Raw genomic sequence first — 23,198 nt, forward strand, 5'->3', positions numbered from 1 at the left:
ATATATATATATATATATATATATATATATATATATATGAAACTATAATTTAAGCAAAATGTAATGAAATGGGCCATATATTTATGAAGAAATCCGACAGAATAATTTATAAAAAAAGGATTATAATTGCCCATAGCTGAGTAATGCTTTAGCAAGCTGAATATGAGTGCCCAGAGGTGAGCAGCGCTTTAACAAGCTTAATATGAGTGCCCATAACTCAGCAGTGCTTCACCTAGCATAATATGAGTGCTCATAGTTAAATAACTCGTTACCCAGTGTAAGATGTTTGCGCAGATCTGCACAGCGTGCCAACCAGCTTACCGGCGGGCAACATTGGGCAAGCTGTATCAAAGCCGCCTTTACACAGACACAACTCCTAGCCTGTCTAGACAGTAGTAAAATAAAAAAAGCAATGCCAAGGGTCGAACCCGGGATACTATGCACCATAGTCAAAGTACTGAATCACTAAGCCATGACAGCTGTACTGACCAATACAGTATTAGCATATATATAGGAATGAATGAAACTAGAACCATGATAAAGCAGGTTTGCTTTAAGCTGATAAATATCCAAAATGGTCAATCACAGATAAGTGCAGGAAAACCGGCATATATAAGCCCCATAGGCGGGAATACACACCATAACTGATTGTGGTACCCATCTGCAGTCAGGAAGGCAGGTGCAGGAGAGAGAAATTGCTTTAGAGCACAAAGGTGGGGTGTTGAGGAGTCAAAATATATGGTTTGGCTCCTAGTCCATGATCATGAAGCACAACTCGTGCAGGGCCAGGTTCAATGGGAAGCGTATAAGGCAGAGGCGTGGAACCAGATGGCACATGATCTCACCAGTGCCACAGGCATTCCGAGGACTGGTGAACAGGTCTCTCACCACCATGCAGACCTGAAGCGACATAAGGAGGACCAACTGAACCGTTGGATCCAGGAGGCCCGCCAAATGTCCAATGCCCCACTACTGAGTAAGTATCCATGTAATTATGTATGTAAGAAATGCTATCCTAGCCTATAGTATGGAGAGGTATGTTCCAATATTCCTTAATTTATATTACAGCTGCAGGTGTTCGTTCCACGAATCGGCAAGCCTAAACTGATAGGCTGCTGAGGTTGCACAACCAGGCAGGTTAGTAATTATTTAGCTGGTATTGTTATAGCATATAAGTGAGACAGATTGTAAAAGAGTTCAGTGTTGTAACCCAGTAATAAAGGTGAAATAAGCCTAGAATAAAGATTCTGCTAGTATTGTAAGATTAGATAAGTGATGCAGCCTGGAAAAGAGTGTATTGCAATCCAGTAATAAAGATTAAACAAGTCTGAAATAGAGTTTCCACCTGTATTTTAATATTAGATAACTGCTTCAGCCTGAAAATGAGTGGTAATCAATCAACAAAGGATAGACAAGTGTCGAATACATCCTTGTAAATTCTGCCATATGAAATAAGTGAGTCAGCTGGAAAGGATTGTTGTAACCTAGTAATAAATGTTGAGGCACAGAACCCTCCGTTTAAAGACACAAAACAGTACTGTAGATAGGATCACTGCAGCTCCAAACTATCGAACACCAGATGGACGAGCAGGAAAGGTTAAAAAGTTCTTTTATTGCACACAACAAGAAAACCATCCAAGTAACCACTCCAAGTAACCACAAGCTTTCTTTACTGTCTTAACAGGCTTTTTCAAGTGTATTAGGTTGCTGCTTCATTCAGAATTTATACCAAACCAACCCTGCTCATGTGATTAAATTAATTGCATGATTGTCATCAATTGATTAATACAAAATATTTAAAAATACATACCCTAAAAACTGTAATTCTTTTTTCAAAACATTAAAAAAACAGGATCAACTGAAGTACCCCACAGTGTTACAACTTTTAGGGGTAACTGTATTAATGGTTCTGAATCTGGTCATTGCTGAGTTTCTAAGGTTCAACTATCATCTAAAAGCATCAAATATTAAAATAGTCATGTTTACAGTATTATTAGTTGTTTTATTGTAACTTAAACCAAGCAGTATATTTTAACATATTTTTTAATGAATTAAATAGGTTAGGGGTTTGTAGTAAGTATCTAATTGACATTTTCTAAACTTGCACATTGTTCTGAAGTTAAGAAAAGGTAAATGTGTTTGTGGTTACAAAATGTGTGTTTAAAGTACCGAAGGAAAGTATTCCATTTCAACATAAACTTTTGTAACTTATTTTCACACAGTAAGTTTACATAAAGTACTAAGTTATATTTTAGGTTTTGAAAGTTCAGTTACATATATATTTATTACTTTTTCTATATGTAAACTACGGAAAGACTTGATAGTAAAGTTGCAGTTTTAATGTTTTGAAAAAGAATTACAGTTTTAGGGTATGTATTTTTAAATATTTTGTATTAATCAATTGATGACAATCATGCAATTAATTTAATCACATGAGCAGGGTTGGTTTGGTATAAATTCTGAATGAAGCAGCAACCTAATACACTTGAAAAAGCCTGTTAAGAACAGGCGAAAGCGCTTGTGGTTACTTGGAGTGGTTACTTGGATGGTTTTCTTGTTGTGTGCAATAAAAGAACTTTTTAACCTTTCCTGCTCGTCCATCTGGTGTTCGATAGTTTGGAGCTGCAGTGATCCTATCTACAGTACTGTTTTGTGTCTTTAAACGGAGGGTTCTGTGCCTCAGTGCCTAGTGGGATTCGTGGTACTAGTTTGTTTTCGTTGTATTGCTTCCTAGTAATAAATGTTAATAAAGCCTAGAATTAAGTACCATTCTGAAATGTAAATATAAAATAAGTGAGAGAGTGTGAAAAAGACAGTTTGAAGCTACCAAGAAAGCTGTAATAAGTCTGGAATAAAGGTATACTGCAGCCACTACATAATGAAATGAATGAAACAGCCACAACCAAAGAGTGTAATGTCTTAAATAAAGTACAGAACCTGGACTGTGACCATCCCACAATTTGGATATGTTGCTGTACCCTTGCATTATGGAGATAGTATGGTTGTATGAAATGCTAAACATCCACAGTTGTCTAGACCCATATAAATCAAATGTAGCAGGATGCTGTACCTGAACACAGCCAGATATGAACATATATGAATAAAAATGGAATGTATATTAATGTAGCAGTAACATCCCCATCACCAACATTCCTAAGGTTACATACAGGAAACTGTACTAATACATGTAGGGGATATATATCTGCATCTACTAGGAATGTACAGTATATGTATAGGTAGTGTAAGTTGTTAATGTAATATTTCTCCACCCTACCCTATTTTCACAAATTATGCCATTTCACACCAAACTGGGTATGTGTATTCACAATTAATTCCCAGGGACATTTGTCCTGTTGGTTCATACATATCTGCATGTACGTTGATGCATGTGCCCTGCTCACGTATCCAAACCTGATGGCCTGTTGCCACCAATCAACTCTGCATGCTGTTGGAATGTGCACTGTTGTTCTAAATATGCATGTGTTATGCTTGCTGCTCAATGTACGGAATTCATGGGCGTTTGGTTAATGGGAATACTGATGCATGCTGTTACAACTAAATTTGAATGGTGTTGTTTGTTACTAACCCAAAATGCCATAAAATACTGCTAAACATAGGACAACAGGGAAAGCGGGTTCCAGTGGACCCACCTCTCCCACCTCAGCTGGCGAGTGCACCTGGCACCAGTGCCCAGGCCGGGACCTCCTCCTCCAGTGGCCTTGTGCCACCTTCGGGTGGAAGCGCTGCAGGGGATGGGGCTCGTCCCCCCTCTGCAAGCGTGGCCGGAGGAGAGCCTCCACTCACCCTCCATACGGTCCGGTCTGTGGTGCGTAGTGAGATCAGGCGTTCTGTGACTAATCTCCAATGCCAGCTTGAGGAGAGAGTGGCACAACTCAAGTGTGTGCCTGCCCATCCTATCCAGCCCCTAGCACAGCCCTGGCCTGGGCTGTGAAGGCGCAGTGGTAACTGCCCATGGGTGGGGATCTCAGTTCCACTGTTGTCATCTGTGGGCTCATGGACTCGCGATATCCAAACATCCATCCCCGTCAATTGGGTTTACCCCCCACATGTGTCATACTCTGCCCCTGTATGCATCTTGTTTGTCTTGTCTGTTAACCTCCCCAACCTACCTCCCCAAATATACGTACTTCCTGTACCTCACATTCCACTCTCACCTGAAAAAAAAATAAAAAAAGGGCACTCTGTTCCCACAAAAAAATTACGCCCCATACATAGCTGCCCAATTCACACACACGTCCACTGGACAAATAAACTGATAAATCTAATTGGCAGTACAACATATTTTGTTGTCCTCATCCCTCTCTCAGGGGTGGAAGGTTTCAAATTTCACACCAAATTTCAAACATATGCACAGCTGTTGCTGATAAAGAAATGGGCAGCAATGGACCTTCCCTACACCCATCCTGCACATCCCGAGCTGGTTTCCCTACTGTCTTTCCCTCTTTGTGCCCCCTTTTTCACCACTTTCCTATTTCTCCATTTTCTTTTCTTTAAAAGAAATTAGCGCGGGTGTTAGCGGAAGTAAGCACTTTTAAGCAGTAGTCAGCAGGTGTGCACTTGTGTGCGCTAAGCTAAGCATTGCGCAAACCCGTGCAAACCCGCTTACAACTGCTTAAAAGTGCCTTAGTCACTCTGTATGACAAGACCTGTAGTCTGCTCATCAGCAAAATAAAATACCCCTGTCAGTCTCAAACCCCGGACCTTGGAAACACTAGTCTGCATGAATTACCACTGAGCCACAGCAGATATACAAGAACTTGCATCTGAAAGAAATATATCATGAAATACAAGGAGTGAATGTAAAGGGAAAATAGGAAGGCCATTGCACAAAGCTTGTTCTGTGTATCTTTACTGGCAATTCTTGTGAATTGCATTACATTAGTGTGAGAAGAGAAACAGCCATGCTAGTAGGTAATAATGTTATAGTAGCACCTTACAAACCCCACACAGTATCAGAGCAGGATAAACACTGCCACATTTGAATAGGTAAGAGGCCAGACCTCCCAAATTTGACTAATTTACAGGGATGTCCCTGATTCGCAAACAACTGTTACCTGTGCCCCACTGACTCCCTGTGAAATGTACTAACAGTAGGCAGAAAGGTGGGGAATCCCACGTAATGGTAACTGTCAATAAGTTAAAGTAGACACTACTTGCATGTCAGAAATGGTGTAGTAATACATATGCTCAAAATACCCCACAGTCACAACTGCAGAATATCTGAAATATATTACGGGTGTATCCCACTGATATGTACCTTTCCCTGAGGCTGGTCAAATATATACCTGAGAGTATTTGAGGCCTGCAAGTGTCAGAAACACACAGGCATATCAGCCTGTCTGCTGTTACATACTCTGCGAATAGCTGTAGAATAACTTCCACAAGCATGCCCTTATGTAGGAGTGCAACACAGAAATATTAAAGGATGTAGCCATCTAACATACTAATGACAGTATAGCAGGTCACAAGCACTGCATGTGCCTGATATCCATAATTGTTAGTACAATATACTTAGTTGTCCTCACCCCTTTCTCAGGGGTGGAAGGTTTCAAATGTCACAGCAAATGTCAAACATCTGTACAGCTATTGCAGTTAAAGAAATGTACAGCTATGGACCTTCCCTACACCCAGCCTACACATCCCTAGCTGGTGTCCCCAATGACTTCCTGCTTACAACTGTTTAAAAGTGCCTTATTCACTCTGTATGACAAGGCCCTAGTACTTCTCAGCAGCAAAATAAAATACCCCTGTAAGTGTCAAACCCCAGACTTTGGGCTCACCAAACTGCATGAAGTGCCACCAAGCCACAGCAAGCATATAAGAACTTAGTGCTGATAGAAATATATCATGCTTTACAAGGAGTGATTGTAAATGGAAAATAGGAAAGCCATAGCAACACATTCCAGTAAAGACAAATATCAGGCGTTCAAGGAGTGAATGTAAAGGGAAAATACAAAAGCCATAGCAACACATTGCAAGAACTACTGTTGTATGCCAGTTAATCCTCATATCCCACAGGTAAGTACATACTCCCATGTAAACAGTGTTAGCAGTAGCAGGTGTGGGTTGGGAGGGTGGCCTAATGGTTAAGGTGTTTGCCTTACAAACACAAAGTACAGGGTTTGAGTCTCGCAAGGGATAATTGGCTAGGCTTAAAAAAATGGCTCGCAAGGGCAGTTAGCCTAGTACTAATCTATGAACCTATGAAACTATCAATCTATAAGGTGTGAATTAACATACACACTGAGAAGAGTGAACTGGAAGAAGCAACAGTCAGGTTTCAGTACAACATGCATTTCAGTGGCTACAACACAGTGGAAGACATGAGAGATATACCAACCTTCTGACTCACACAACAGTGTCCACAGCAAACCAGCATGTTTCCCATCTTGCAAAACTGAAAGGCCTACACTTACCTAACCTGTCATTTTATAGCAGTGTCCTGAAATCACAGTGAGAACTGCAATATCCACACAGCAGGCTGCATGCAATTTCTAAATGCTGGCCACCAATTGGTGCAGAGGCCATCACATGCACATGTGCAGATACCTACAAAAGCAGCCTGTACTGCCAGTCCACACATGCATAATATCATTGCAGCAACTGGAGGGAGAGAGAGAGAGAGAGAGAGAGAGACAGAGACAGAGACAGAGAGACAGAGAGAGACAGAGAGACAGAGAGACAGAGACAGAGAGAGACAGAGACAGAGAAAAAAAACAAAATAAAAAGCAAGCAAGCCAGCAGAAAAAAAGCTGTCAGAGACAAAGGTAATGTAAACTGCATAATCTACATACTGTGAACCCTCCATATGTGTTAGCAGTCCGCATGTATATGCAGATGTGCATAGGGCAAGGGACATACTGCAACTGTTAGTGAAGGCTGGACATACATATGTAGTTGAAGGTTGCTATGTGCACATATTAATGTAGGTTGTAGTGTGTGGCATTGAAAACAGCATGCAGTGCAGGTATATGTCATGTGGTGGTGAACTTCTGTGGGACTGAGCCAGTGAGGCCTGCTACAGCTATACGACCTGAGGACAGCATAATGCATTATGAACAACACTGTGCAATATCATTACAGAATGGTATGTCTCACAACTATTTCAGAAGTGATATTCCCACCATGAAAGGTGGGCAGTCTATGTGCCTACATGTGCATGTATATGTACAGTATATATATATATATATATATATATATATATATATATATATGTATATATATATATATATATATATTTATATATATATATATATATATATATATATATATATATATATATATATATATATATATATATATATATATATACACATAGATAGAGAGGTATGTACAGATAGATAGAGATATATAGATAGATAGAATATGTATATACATATAGATATAATAGATATATACATATATACAGATAGAAATGAATGTTTATAGATATGTATAAATATATATATATATATATATATGTATATATATATATATATATATATATATATATATATATATATATATATATATATATATATATATATATATATATATATATGTATATATATATATATATATATATATATATACATATATGTATATAGTTATATATAGTGGTGTGTATATATATATATATATATATATATATATATATATATATATATATACACACATATATATATATATATATATATATATATATATATATATATATATATATACATATACCTGTACATCTATAAAAAAAAAAGCATAGATATACATCTACCAAAAAAACAAAAAATAATCCTTCTTTTCCCACCTTCCTCGACTAGTTTAGACCAGTTTACATGCATTGCTGTATTCTGGGCTGTGGTGTAGTTCCTGTGTTGTCCATTACCTTACTTGGATAGAAAGAAGTTTCTTTGCTCACCAGTGGGAGTGGGGAGCCTTGAGCAGCCTACCTGTCCTTGGGGGAAGTGACCTCAGCACAAGAAGCTGTAGTAATTGGTTGTTTGGGACCATTTCCAGCTCTTTTGTAGTTCACTGTTTAAAATCCGCGTTTGCGGCTTTGCGCAGTATGCATAGCGCAGCGCGGTTAAACAAGGTTAAACTTTTCTGGCTCCAAGTCTGTTCTTCAAATTTTCCCTTAAGGAAGCTCTACTCTTAGTATAACCAGACTACTCACTGTATTATAAGCCTAGCACTTGTTCTCAATACTTCTCTACTAAGTAAGCACTCTCGTACTAAGTAAAGCACTACATCTACTTACCACCCCTGTGAATACCCACTTCCCTTAAAGGTATACCACTCCCTTATACTGTTCTAGCATGTCGGGTGGTCGATTACTGGCGTCATCTCCAGTTCAGCTGGTCAATCTGGGCATCTTGAGACAATGCTACAATTGTCTCATGTACACAGACAACCCTCTCCTCCCAACAAACACAAATACATGTGAGAGATGCAACTATATAGCCAAACTGGAGGCTGAAGTCTCTCAACTCAGGGCTGGCATGACCAGACAGGAGGAGATGGCAACCACACACACAACAATCCCAGTCCCACATAGACCTACCACAACTGCAAACCAAACACATAAAAACACAAAGACATACTCGGAGGCTCTAATAAAAAACTTACCAAAACAACAGAGGCTCCCAAAGCAGACATCTAAAAATCCACCACCTCAAAACAAAACACATGCAACACATACGTCAATAAATCTGTGTGTCGACCAATCGCAGCCCTTAAGGCCAAACACCTTGCCTGATACACTAGTAATAGGTGACTCCATAGTCAGACACACTGATGTCCCACTGACCAGGCTAAACAAGGAGAAGGTGACTGTGAGCTGTCTATCGGGAGCTAGGATCCACCACATAACACACGCACTCAGTTCACTCCAAAGCAAGTACAAATATGACTCCGTCATTGTCCATGCTGGTGTGAATGACCTGAGACGTACCTCCCTGGACTACATGAAAAGAGACATAGAGGAGCTCTCCGATTATGTAGCCCAGGCTGGTATGACCCTGACCCTGAGCAACATCTTGCCCTCACCAAGAATGATAGCACAATACAAAGACAAGATGATCAGCTTTAACAATTGGCTCAAGTACTGGTGTCATTCTAAGGGGATCCAATGTCTGTCTGCCTGGGATGATATGTTGGACAAGCAACGCTGCTTCACAAGGGATGGCTTACACCTGTCACCACTGGGCTTCCGGATATTGGCTAAGGCTCTTGCCACCCCCATAGTGCCTTTTTTAGGCAAGGCTCAAAAGACAAACCCACCTCCTTAGAAAACAAAAATGGAAATAAACTAAGGGTAATGCTGCTCAACGTTAGAAGTCTATATCTCAAGATGCAGGCACTTGATGCACTCCTCAGCATGGAGAACATCGTCGTCTGTGCAGTAACTGAAACCTGGTTCAAGGCTCCTGAGAGCACCCCAGTGCTACCAGGCTATACCTCGTATCATGCTTTTCGGCCCCAAAACCCGGGCCGAACCACAAAGGGAGGGGGAGTTTCCATATTCATAAAGGACACCCACACCTCCAGGTTAGTAGCAACACATGAAGCATCAGAGACCATACAGGTGCAACTAACCATAGGCAAAACTGCTATACAACTGGTAGCATGTTACAGACCACCCTCCCAATCTCAAGAACCCCACTCAGCCTTCCTGAAGACATTGGGGGATATGAATGTATCACAAAATACCATCATACTGGGAGACTTCAACTACCCAAACATAGATTAGGTACATTATTCTAGCCCTAATACCCTAGCCCAAAGGTTCCTGTAATTCATAAATTCAAATGCACTGGAACAACTAGTCACCTCTCCCACTAGGGGTGATAATATACTAGACCTGATCATCACAAACATGGGGACAAAATGTTCCACACCGGAAGTATACCCCTCACTAGTGAGATCTGACCAAAAACTAATGACCCTGGATATACATATCCCACCTTCACCCCCAGCACAAAAGACCACAGTGAAAAACTTCTCACAAGCAGACTTCACTCTTCTTAAGACTGAGATGGTATCCTTTAAGCCCACTGTGCCAGTGGATACCACATCCCACAATGCTGAATCCTTCACAAATGCTTTCTATGGACATCTCCAAGAATGCATGGATCATGCAATCCCAAACAAATCCAAGTCCCTCTCCACCAAATGTAAGCATCCTGTCTGGTGGACCTCAGCCATAAACAAATTGTATAACAAAAGAAGGAAGCTACTGCACGTCAGAGCGAAATCCCATGAAGGGAAGTCATCTCTGATCAACATTAGCAGAAAACTACGTTCTCTCATAAAAACATCCAAGGCAAACTTTGAGAGAAAAATCGCTAAGGACACTAAAGATAACCACAAAGCCTTCTTCAGCTATGTTAGAAACCTGGGTGGAAACCCTCAGATATGCTCAGAGTTGGTTCACAACAACAAAAAATACACTGAACCCATAGATATTGCTAACATTCTGGCTGACAGGTTCAGTGCAAATTTCTCGCCTCCTTCACCCCCAAAAGAAGAAATACTTATCCCAGTTGAATGTAATCTCCCTGTTATCTCAGATGTCCAAGTGAGAACCACCCTAAACAAAGCAAAAAACACAGCATAAATGGGACCTGACGGTATCCCGGGGTGTGTGTTAAGTGAACTCCAAGAGGAGCTAAACCCACACATAAAAATGCTATTTAACCTTAGCCTTACTTCGGGATATGTACCTGAACACTGGTGTACAGCAACAGTGGTCCCACTCCACAAGGGGGGTGCCTCTACAGACCCGGGAAACTACCGCCCCATAAGCTTGACTATCCTGGTCTGCAAAGCTATGGAAAGAATCATTATGAACTCATAAACGGAGACATAGGGGACCTACAGATGCTTGACCCCACCCAGTTCGGCTTTGTAAAGGGCAGATCCTGCCTTTTAACCCTGGTTGACTTTTTCGAAACAGTCACTAGAGCCATTGATGAGGGCAAAGCAGCCCATACAGCATACCTAGACTTGGCTAAGGCCTTCGACACAATACCCCACTAAGGCATCATAGATAAGCTAAACAGCGTAAAAGTAAACCCTTATGTCACTAGATGGGTTGCAAACTGGCTAAAGGACAGAACCCATAAAGTTAAAATTGCTGGAGCAATGTCAGACTCAAAGCCAGTCACAAGTGGTGTCCCACAGGGATCTGTCCTGGGACCCCTCTTGTTCGGCATTTATTTTTCAGATGTTAAAGCAAACATGGGGGGCTGTGGCTGACAAAGTTTTCAGATGACTGCAAACTAGGCGCCATAGTCAATACACCAGCAGATACACACATCCTACAAAAAGGCCTCACTGAAACGCACAACTGGTGCCGTAGTCACGGCCTTAAACTAAATGCCAAAAAATGTATAGTCATCCCTTTTGGAAAAAACGAAGTACCCACAAATTATCACATAGACAGCAACCCACTGAGTACGGAAAAAGTAATCAGAGACATAGGGACCCAAGTAGACAGCGACCTCTCATTTGACACCCACGTTGCCAAAGTGGTTAGAAAAACATTCTACCTTGCACACCTCATCATGAATGGTTTCACATCCAGATCCAAGGATGTCATTGTACCCCTATATTCCTCCCTCATCAGACCCATGATTGAGTACAATACCCCATTTGGTATGTACCTCACCCGGCACTTGCAACAGCTGGAGAGACCACAAAAGTACCTCACCAAAAGGATCAAGGGTCTCCAACATATGTCTTATTCTGCCAGACTAAAGAAACTTCAGCTCTATTCAGTAGCATACCGCCTGCTCAGAGATGATCTCTGCCTGACGTACAAGGCCATGTCCAATCAGGATCTGATGGACATGCTCCACCTCAAAAAATCCAAATCCATCAGGACCACGAGAGCTAAAGACTTAAACCTCGGCACAAATATGAATAGGACATGCTGGAGGGATAGATTCATAACCCAGAGGCTTCCCATGCTTTGGAACAGGATCCCAGTTCATATTAGGCAGAGCCCTCACTGACTCTCTTCAAGAGAAATCTTGATGAGTGGACGGAGATTGTAAGTTACCCAGGGTCACATCTGTGTCACTGCTAGACAGGGGCACAGTAAACTAATTCTATTATATAAGGGGACCTTCACTGTGTCACTACTAGACAGAGGCACAGTATTCTAGATTTATTCTGTACATTTTGTACCATTTCATGGGGTGGCAAAGCCACATCACTATGGCTAGGCTTACAAATGCCCCAGGGCAGATAGCCTAGTACTATACTATGAAACTATGAATCTATGTAGATATGTATATATATATATATGTATGTATATGTATATATGTATATATATATATGTATATATATGTGTGTATATATAGATATGTATATATATATATATATATATATATATATATATATATATATATATATATATATGTATATATATGTAAATGTATATGTATATATATCTATCTATATATATATATAGAGAGAGAGAGAGAGTGAGAGAGGGGGGACATGGGGCCAGATGTACTGCAACAGGTGGCTGGTGACCAAGGCATGGACTGAACACCAGTGTTGATACTGCAGTACCATACCTCATTCCAAAACATGTTACCCACTAACTACCACATAGGTGGTTGCCCGCCTACCACTGGAGGTGTCAGAAGGGAACATGGGACACAGGTGTACAATAGCCTCCCCTTTGATATCTACAGTGGCATACTTGTCTTGTAATCCCTGTACATGATATGTGTCATCACAAAAGGTGTGTCAGCTAGGAATATGTAAGTCAGTGTACCCCTCTACACCTCACAATGTCCTATGCAGTATGTACCTCCCATGAGAACTACTGCAAGTGGAAAGGCCACAGACATACCTAACAAAGACTGATAATGCCCTCAAACACATTCCCTATGCAGACTGACTCTCAAAACCACAGCTAGAGTGCCTTGCATACTTCCTACACAGAGGTTACCCCTGCTGGACATACACAGTTATGTCACACCCATACCAGTTGGCCAACCACCATGGCAACACCTCACAACCCATCCAGCCTACATGACCTAGGGCCTTAATCCTTGTCACCGCACTAAACAGCACATGCTGGAGGTACAGGTTTCTATACACAAATATGCCATACCCTGGAGTAAACCACCCAGCATTAACAAACAAGGCTCCTTATTAGTAGATGTCATACATACCCCTGAGGAATGTTATGGAGATAGGGAATATGCCCTGTGAGTCACCTCTGTGTAACCGTTTCACAGGAGGAAGTAAAATCACATTACATGTGTCCCAAAGGGCAGGGTAGCATATGGCTAGGCTGCCCTAGGCCCAGGGCCAATAGCATAGTACCTACCTATGACACAATGCACACACACATGTACTCAGTGCAATACCAGCTATGTGATGTTGAATGAGTGTGACACTGATTGTGTGCAAGGTCTGTAAATGTGTGATAGCTTAGTGTGAGTTTGTGTCTGTCATGGTAGTTGGTGTCCTTGGTATGAGGCCAGAGAAAGATGTGTCAGTTATTGGGATGCAAACATAGTAGATTGGCATATACTGTGCTGTACTTCCATGTGTACGACTGCGGTGTCCCATTGTAGGCAGAAGCAATACATATATGCTCAGTAAGTGGTACTGCTGTTGAATCCAGCTCAAATATGAACTGTTGTACTACCTGATGTTGTAGGTCTAAACACTACAGTATGGTGTATGTTCACATTCCCTGGTAACACTGTCTGGTGTGTTTTCTGTAGTCTGCACAGATTACATACCTCATGCATAGGTATCTGTAAGTAGGGGCACACAGTACTATAAGGTACACAGTTAATGCTCATCTGTGTTGTCATACATTTGTGTGTTGTATGTATGTGTAATGTATGTGTAATGATGCCTGTACCATGGCTGCAATCACATGTGTGTTACAGGGTATGTGTGTGTACCTGGCAAAATGTATACTCTGTGACAGCAGTATGCTGGCTATAGTAACAACTGTGCACATATGTCAGGTAGGGGTATGGCATCAAAGACTAGGGGGGATTACCATTGAAACTGTAAATGTATATTGCATTCATTGCACGGGATGACAATATTCTTCATCCATTAGCTTGATACATACCCCCAGTGTGAGGTTGTGCATTGTATCCCACACAGTGTGCCGAGTGCTTGTGTATAATAGTTTGTTGTATGGAGTGTGGCAGGCACTGTCAGACAGTTGTGGGCTGAGCACTGATATGTGGTATTGAACATGTGTATCCCCTGATAGACAGACAGATGCTATATATGGTAGTTAAGTGATATCAGTACATTAGAATATTAAGTGTGCCACATGACTTGCTCACATATTTGTCATTTCCTTCCAGGGTGATGGTGCATCAGTGAAACCCATCTTATTCATCTGCAGAGGATCAGGAGATCCACCAGAGCCTGGTGCAGAATTACTGTGTGCTGTTTTCCAGGACCAGCCAGAACCAGCATGAGAGGGCTGCACTGTGGCAAGATCTTGTCTGTCGGGTAAATGACATAGGCATGCATAACTGGAGATATGAGCAGGTACGCCATCACTGCAGTGATTTAATTAGACATGTCCGGCAGCGTGTGTCTGATATCCACAGACAACAGCTTGCCACAGGCGGTGGGTTACCTATCCACCCCTTCCTCACCAGTGTGGAGTAGCACCTCCTAAGTGTTGTGGCTCCAGGCCAACAACATCAACATCCACAAACATGTGTCATCATGGAGGCCGGAGCCACCCAGCATGTTGAAATGGAGTGTGCAGGTAACATGCCATATCTGTAGTTGTCTATTCTCTGTACTGGTAGTTTAAGCGTGTGTGAGATGTGTACTGTTTGTGTAGCTGTTAACCTGCCTATTCTTCTGCAAGATTGATATTCTGAGCATAATCTGTACACCTGCAAAAGCCACCTGTTGTACTACTGTACTTTATCATACTCACAGTATCAATGGCACAGTTGTGGCCACTGGCAATCACTCTCACATTTTTGCAGGTCCCTCTGGAGTGACAGCAAGTTAGCCAATCCATGCTGGTGAGTGTGTAATAACAATACTATTGCTAATGACATGTGCATGTCATATGGAGGTGTAGTCTGTGCACATGTAACACACCTACGCATAATGCATGCTGTGCATGTTTTCTGTGAGACTATGCATATTCCATTATTCTCAATAGCTGCCTCACTCACATGCAATACACAGAGCATGACACACATGTGTGGCAACACAGTACTGGACATTGTATAGGCATACCTGATACACATGTACACAACACACACATGTTTGGCATACACACTACACCTTAGCCTGCTACACATGTCCAATTATGACACCTGCTGTATGGCCACCCTTCAGTATCCCACTTATCATCTATGCAGCACACATAATATACCTAAGGGGTAGAGGCCTATCCTGTTTTTGTGCAACAGTCTTGAACAAATAATACATTCATGTTAGGCAATGCTCAATATTGGCCACCTTACACACCCATGTAACAAGTGGCTGTGTAATTGTGGATGTAGTCATGTTACTGCACATCAGGTACAGCATGCTAGCTGCCTGTCTGGCACACATTATTATTGTTGACTGACCACAAGAAGCATGTTGATCATGGCTCACGTTACTACACCACATCCAGTTCCGCCGACCACAAAGGTACACATAGCAGTCATTGCGTAGCACCGTCATGTGTTGTGTGTGTGTGTGTGTGTGTGTGTGTGTGTGTGTGTGTGTGTGTGTGTGTGTGTGTGTGTGTGTGTGTGTGTGCGGGTGCCACTTGCACAGTATTGTTATGTCCTTGTACACATTGTGTCCCAGGGTGGAGACAATCACTGAACAACTACACACAAGCATCAAGTACACATATACTGTTACTAACAAGGGCTGTCTACACTTGCACTGCATGTTCCTGTGCAACACATAATCTGCATGCTGACACGTGTGCAGTGATGTTTTTCCTTGTGATACTGTCACCCACCCTAAAACAGTATTGTGTATGTGTTGGATTGCAGGTGTGTCTGTGTATCTGCTGTACTGAGGAGTGTGCCTGTGTGCTTGTGCGCCTTTGTGCTTGTGCACCTGTGCGCCTGTGTGCATGTGCGCCTATGTGTATGTGTGCATGTGCGCCTGTGTGCATGTGTGCATGTGCGCCTGTGTGCATGCGTGCATGTGCACCTGTGTGCATGTGCACCTGTGTGCATGTGTGCATGTGCACCTGTGTGCATGTGCGCCTGTGTGCATGTGTGCCTGTGTGCATGTGCGAATGTGTGCATGTGCGCATGTGTGCATGTGTGCATGTGTGCATGTGTGCATGTGCGCCTGTGTGCATGTGTGCATGTGTGCCTGTGTGCATGTGTGCATGTGTGCCTATGTGCATGTGTGCATTTGCGCCTGTGTGCTAATATCATGTACACATTTGTAAACTGTGTTTCCTATCTTTCTCTCACAGGTTCTGATGTTGCTCTGGTGGAGTGCAGCAGGGAACCTGAAGTCACTGCTGGGGATAGTGATTATGATGATACATGTGTAATGGCACAGGGAGGTGTGACAGGGTCTGTCATTGGTCAGCCAATTGACACTATACAGCAGTCAACCCCATCAATGTGCACAGTCATCCTGCCGATACATCCATTGTTACCAATGTCCTTAGCTGAGGGACAGCATACAGTGGGCATTGACCAGGGTAGTGTGGTATCATTGGCACATGCATCCCTTCACAGCAGCCATGGCCAGATTCCTGACATGGTACCACACAGGCAGATGTCCAGGGGTTCTCGTGGGAGCATCCGTTGTCGTACTGCCCCTGTCAGACGTGCCCACAGAGGTCTTTCAACCTCAGCTATGTTCCGGGCTGTAATGCAGGCACAAATGAATCGGTACACCAGACAGGGTCTGAGGGAGCTTAGAGCACATCACACTACTATGAATGACACTATGCGCGACTTGCGTCTGTCATCCGTAACATCAGCGAGGTCATTGATATACGTTGGGGGGACACATTAGATCTCTTCCATAACTACATGTCCAGGAGCCAGGACAGTACAGGACGGTTGAGGCATCAATGTGGATGTATGCCAGCAACATTATCAGCTGGCAGTCATCGTGGACGACAACAAACCCACAGCCATAGTGCCAGTACCAGCCCCAGCAATGCTGGGTTTATGCTGTCATTAGACCATCTGAGAAGACCACATGCACGTGGCTCTGGACAGTCCCAGCAGGGACATGTGTCCAGTCAACAACCCACTGCTTCTGATGACAGTACCCATTCTGGCTTAGTACCTGATACTGTCCGTAGCACCCCTGCCAGGCACAGGTACCGTGTCCGTGGCCAGAGACAGTGATCTGTATGACCTGGCAGGTACAGTCTGTGGCTGTCCATAAACACCCGTATATGGCAGCCACATGGTGGAACTGTGTGCATGCATACACACACACATAATGCTAACACCTAGGGCTAACACATACACACACACATTGCAACAACATTGCCCCATGTTGTACTGTTGTCCCTCACTAACACACACACACACACACACACACACACACACACACACACACACACACACACACACACACACACACACACACACACACACACATGTCAATTGGATGTGTCAGTGTCAGACTCTGGCAAACCAAGTACACACCCTGTGCATATGATGAAACTGTGCCACCTCCTGCCATCTGTAACATTGATGCAGGAACAGGGTAGCATGATACTGATGCACAGGGTGACTACATAGCACTGTAGTAATATTATCATGTTGTTAACAGTGCAGTGTAATGATATTGTTGTGGGTATATTCGAGCATGCATGATGCATTACCTATGTTTGTAAATGCAGTTTTGTATACACCAGTGTTAATTCCCAAAGTGTACTGTCTGCACATGTGCCACATGGCTGTTGTGTGCACCTGTGCCTGCATGTGTTGGGGTGAGGACAGTACATGTGTGATGTTTGCGGCACTGAGTTGCAGGTGTACATTTGTGAACATGGTTAGCATGGAACATGACATGGTTTGACAGTATGCTGTGGGTGATACAGTTTCCAAATGTCAATGGTCTGCATTCTGGTAGTATACACAGCTTACATAGCCTGACATTCAGTGGTCATTACATGGTGTCTCCTCAACTGATACACAGATGTAGGAACCTGGTGTCAGTGATATCCCTGCAGTACTACACTATACCAGTAGCCATTGTTACTGAGCCCCTCACATCCCTGGGAATAATACTCTTTGGCATATAGCAGTCTCACGTACATACCAACACACTACAGATATGTCCATCCATGACTGCAAATACATACAGTGGCCTACAATGCATTCTACACATGACACACCTAACCACCACAAGGGTATCATACGGACAGATACCTGTTGTCCAAGCCATGGTATATTGCTGTAACGCTACTGTGGCATTGTCATCGGCATGTAGTTAACATAGTATTCCAACAGTAACATGTAGGTGGTAGCACCCATCATGTAGAACGGGTAGTGGTGTGTACATGTGGACAAGTGTTATCTTGTCTTTCCTGTGATATTCACATTTCCAAAGGTATTCTGCAGTCCCTCGGTGTATCACCTATGCAAGAAGCTGTCTGTATGCATATTGGCAACAGTTGCCATACACCTACACTAGGTGTCCATCACTCACAGACTTTGTTGTGTTTTAACATGTCTGACATATACTCCAGACATGAACCCTCACCCACATTAATCTGTCAAAGCTTTCATGGGTTTGTGTCACATAGTTGGCCTAGGACACAGATCACTGCAGTAGCCTGCATTGTCACCAACATACATGTATGGCCTAAGGTCTGGTAAGCTGTGGCACATGCTGGCAAAGGTAACAACTGTATTCATATGGGGCAGGCTTCACACATAGGAACTATTAAAGGTCACAGGTACATATGTGTATGTGGCACACACATACCTGATGTGTGCATTGAAATTACTGTTATAATAATATGTCATGCAATAATAAAAGCAAAACACACAACACATTGACAAACGCACACATGGCACTTGTAGGATTTAAACCCTTACCTAGCTATGTTATGATACTTGAGAAAGACTCATTAGCACAGCGCGCTATTTGCATTACTTGGTGATTTCCCTTCCCCTGCTGTATTTATAGGGTGCTGACATCATCAGTCTTTCCAAAGAGGAATGTACATCTTTAGTGTGTTATCCCAGTCTTCAAAAAGGCCATCCCTTTCACAGAGAAATGCATACATACACACCCCCCACACACAGCGTTTGCAGGATTTAAACCCCTACCTAACTATGTTATGCTTCTTGAGTGAAACGCATTAGCGCAGTGCGCTATTCACATTAGTGGATGATTTCCCTTCTCCTGCTGTATTTATTGGGTGCTGACATCATCAGTTTTTCCAAAGAGGAATGTACATCTTTAGTATGTTATCCCAGTCTTCAAAAAGGCCATTCCTTTCACAGAGAAATGCATACATACACCCCCCACACACAGTGTTTGCAGGATTCAAACCCCTACCTAATTATGTTATGATACTTGAAAGAAACACATTAGCGCAGTGCGCTATTCACATTAGTGGATAATTTTCCTTCTCCTGCTGTATTTATAGGGTGCTGACATCATCAGTCTTTCCAAAGAGGAATGTACATCTTTTAGTGTGTTATCCCAGTCTTCAAAAAGGCCATTTCTTTCACAGAGAAATACATACATACACACCCCCCACACACAGCGCTTTCAGGATTCAAACCCCTACCTAACTATGTTATGATACTTGAGAGAAACATATTAGCGCAGCCCACTATTCACATTAGTGGAGGATTTCTCTTCTCCTGCTGTATTTATAGGGTGCTGACATCATCAGTCTTTCCAAAGAGGAATGTACATCTTTTAGTGTGTTATCCCAGTCTTCAAAAAGGCCATTCATTTCACAGAGAAATTCATACATACACACCCCCCACACACAGCGTTTGCTGGATTCAAAACCCTACCTAACTATGTTATGATACTTGAGAGAAACGCATTAGCGCAGCGCGCTATTCACATTAGTGGATGATTTCTCTTCTCCTGCTGTATTTATAGGGTGCTGACATCATCATTCTTTCCAAAGAGGAATGTACATCTTTTAGTGTGTTATCCCAGTCTTCAAAAAGGCCATTCCTTTCACAGAGAAATGCATACATACACACAGCGTTTGCAGGATTCAAACCCCTACCTAACTATGTTATGATACTTGAAAGAGACGCATTAGCGCAGCATGCTATTAGCATTACTGGATGATTTCCCTTCTCCTGCTGTATTTATAGGGTGCTGACATCATCAGTCTTTCCAAAGAGGAATGTACATCTTTAACTATCCCTCAGTATGGAGGATAACGATATCTGTGCATTAACAGATGCCTAGTTCAGGGTCACATATGCACACTGGCACTGCCAGGTTATGTTCTATAGCATGCTTCATGACCACAGGACTTGTAACACACAACACAAGTAGAGGGTGTATCCATATACATCAGAGATACACACACACCTCTGGGTTGGTACCACTGCACTAAGCATGATAGGCCATACATATACAACTACCATTGTGCAAAACTGCCTTTTGGTTTGGTGTGTAGTTCGGACCCCCCCCCCATACCCAGTAACCACCCCTGGCTTTCCTGGGAACAGTGTAGGATATGCAGGTCTTCACACACACCATTATAGTGGTTGACTTCAGGTACACAAATATTGACTGGGGATACTACTCAGGCCCTCAACAACATCACCCTACAGCCACTACAGTTTGTGAATCCATGTGCTATGGCACAACCAGTCACCACACCCGCAAGGGGGAATGCATATTGGACCTGATCATCACCAACATGGGGACTCTATGTTCCACACCAGAGGTAGAACCATCATTGTTAAGATCAGACCATCAACAACTTTTCCTGGACCTCCATATCCCATCCCCCCCCCCCCCCAGCCATGGAAATCACTGTAAAGAATTTCTCAAAAGCAGACTTTGCACTTGTGAAGACTGGGGTGGAATACTTCAAAGGCCCCATGCTGGAGGATAATACAGCCCAATCTGCAGAATTCTTTACAAACGCATTGTATGAGCACCTGCTGGTATGCATTGATCATGCTATCCAAAATAAAACCATGACTCCTCCAAAACAGGAGACCTGTCTGGTTGACCCCAGCCATTTATAAGCTGTACAACAGAAGGAGGAAGCTACTACATAACAGAGCAATATCCCACAGACCCACATAGATCATAACCTCTCCTTTGCTAATCACATTGACAGAGTCAATGCAAAGACCTTTATATAGCCCTCCTTATCACATGGGTGTTTGCATGTAGATTATGGGAGGTCATTGTGGCCCTCTACTAGTCACTCGTCAGGCCCATGTTTGACTTCAATGCCCCTTTTGGGGTGTTCCTTACCCAGCACCTGTGGCAACTACAGTGAACACAACAGTACCTCCCCAAGAGGATCATGGGCTACACACAGATGTCCTATGCTGCTCAACTAAAGGATATCCAGCTCTACAGTTGCTTAACGCCTACTCAGAGGTGATCTATGCTTGATGTACACAGCCATTTCAAACCCAGAAGTAATGGACATGCTCCACCTCATAACATCCAAGATCCTTAGAGCTACACACTCCAGGGACTTAAACCTCAGCACAAAAATAAATAGGACATGCTGCAGGGACAGATTCATTACCCAGAGGCTCCCCTCACTCTGAAATTGAATCCCAGTTAAAGTTAGACATAGCCCCTCGCCAACCTTCTTCCAGTGAAATACAGCCGCATGGATGGGAAATTGCAAATTCACCCCTGGGATCTCCACTGTGTCCCTGCTTGACAGAGGCACAGCAAACTAGCCTTAAAGGGTGCCTTCTGTGACCTACTTTACAGAGGCACAGTAGGCTACTCTTCTGGGGAGGTGGACGCCAAATACACTCTGCCTAGGCTTATGGATTCCCTAGGGCAGACAGCCTAGTATTGACCGCTGTACCTATGTTTATGTTCGGGATTCACAATATTTGTTGCTGTTACTGTTTGCAGGTCTTTATTGCCGTAGCTTTCCCAGTTTCTATGAACAACTTCTGTATCTGCGGAACATGTTTGATCATGACAGGGTTCCAGTATATTAATATATGTGTCTGTTGTCATTTAACTGTGTGCACAGGGCAGATTGCTGGATCGTGGGAGGTTCCTGGCTTAACACATACAACTGACAGATATATGGTTTGTTGCCTGACATATGTCTCATTTATTCAAGTGTGTGAGCATGCCCAGTGTGACCTTTCCATATGTTGTGATCTGGAGTCCACTACATTTCTGGTTGTGTGTGAACATGACCAATATTGACATTTATACTGTGTGTGTTGGAAGTAATGTTGTGTTCTTACTGCCAGACTCCTTTGTGTCATAACTCAACAGGGATTATGCTGTGCCTGCAGGGTTTCCATGTGATAGTTTGCAAAGACTTGGCAACATTCTCTCATACTGGCTGAATACTGTCATGGTGTAGTGGTTCAGTACTTTCACTATGGTGCACAGTATAATGGGTTTGAGTCTCATCACTGTTTTCAATGTTCATACTGAGCAGACCAGACTGGTTAAGGACCAGTTGGGCAACTATGAGCATGTTGCATTTTGTTCTGCTATGGCCTACTTAAACCAGGCTTGTCTGACATTGCTGTGTATTCACCAATTTGGGTGGACATTGCCAAACTTTACTCCACATTGACCACAGTTGTACTAGTTGGTGTGTGTGATTCTGTTCATAGGTTCAGACTAGGCTATCTGCCCTAGGGCATTTATAATCCTAGCCAGAGTGTGGCTGGCTTTCAACACACATTTTAAGTGGAGTTTGCCATGACATTTTGCAAGGTTAGTATACTGTGCCTCTGTCTAACAGTGACATAGAAGTGATACCCAGGGTAAACCTACAATCTCCCATCCACTCATCAAGATTCCTCTTGAAGAGAGTAAATGAGGGACTCTGGCTAACCTGGAGTGGGAGGTTTACTCAAGAGTGGGGGGAGCCTCTGGGTTATGAATCTGTCACTCCAGCATGTCCTATTTATTTCAGTCCTGTGGTTCAGGTCTCTTGAGCGCATAGCTTGATGGGATTCTGATTTTCCAAGGTGCAGCATGTCCATTGATTCCAGGTTGGACATGACTTTATACATCAGACA

This window comes from Protopterus annectens, chromosome 3.part0 (assembly GCF_019279795.1).
Source record: "Protopterus annectens isolate FY-2018-M chromosome 3.part0, PAN1.0, whole genome shotgun sequence".
Lineage (NCBI taxonomy): Eukaryota > Metazoa > Chordata > Ceratodontiformes > Protopteridae > Protopterus > Protopterus annectens.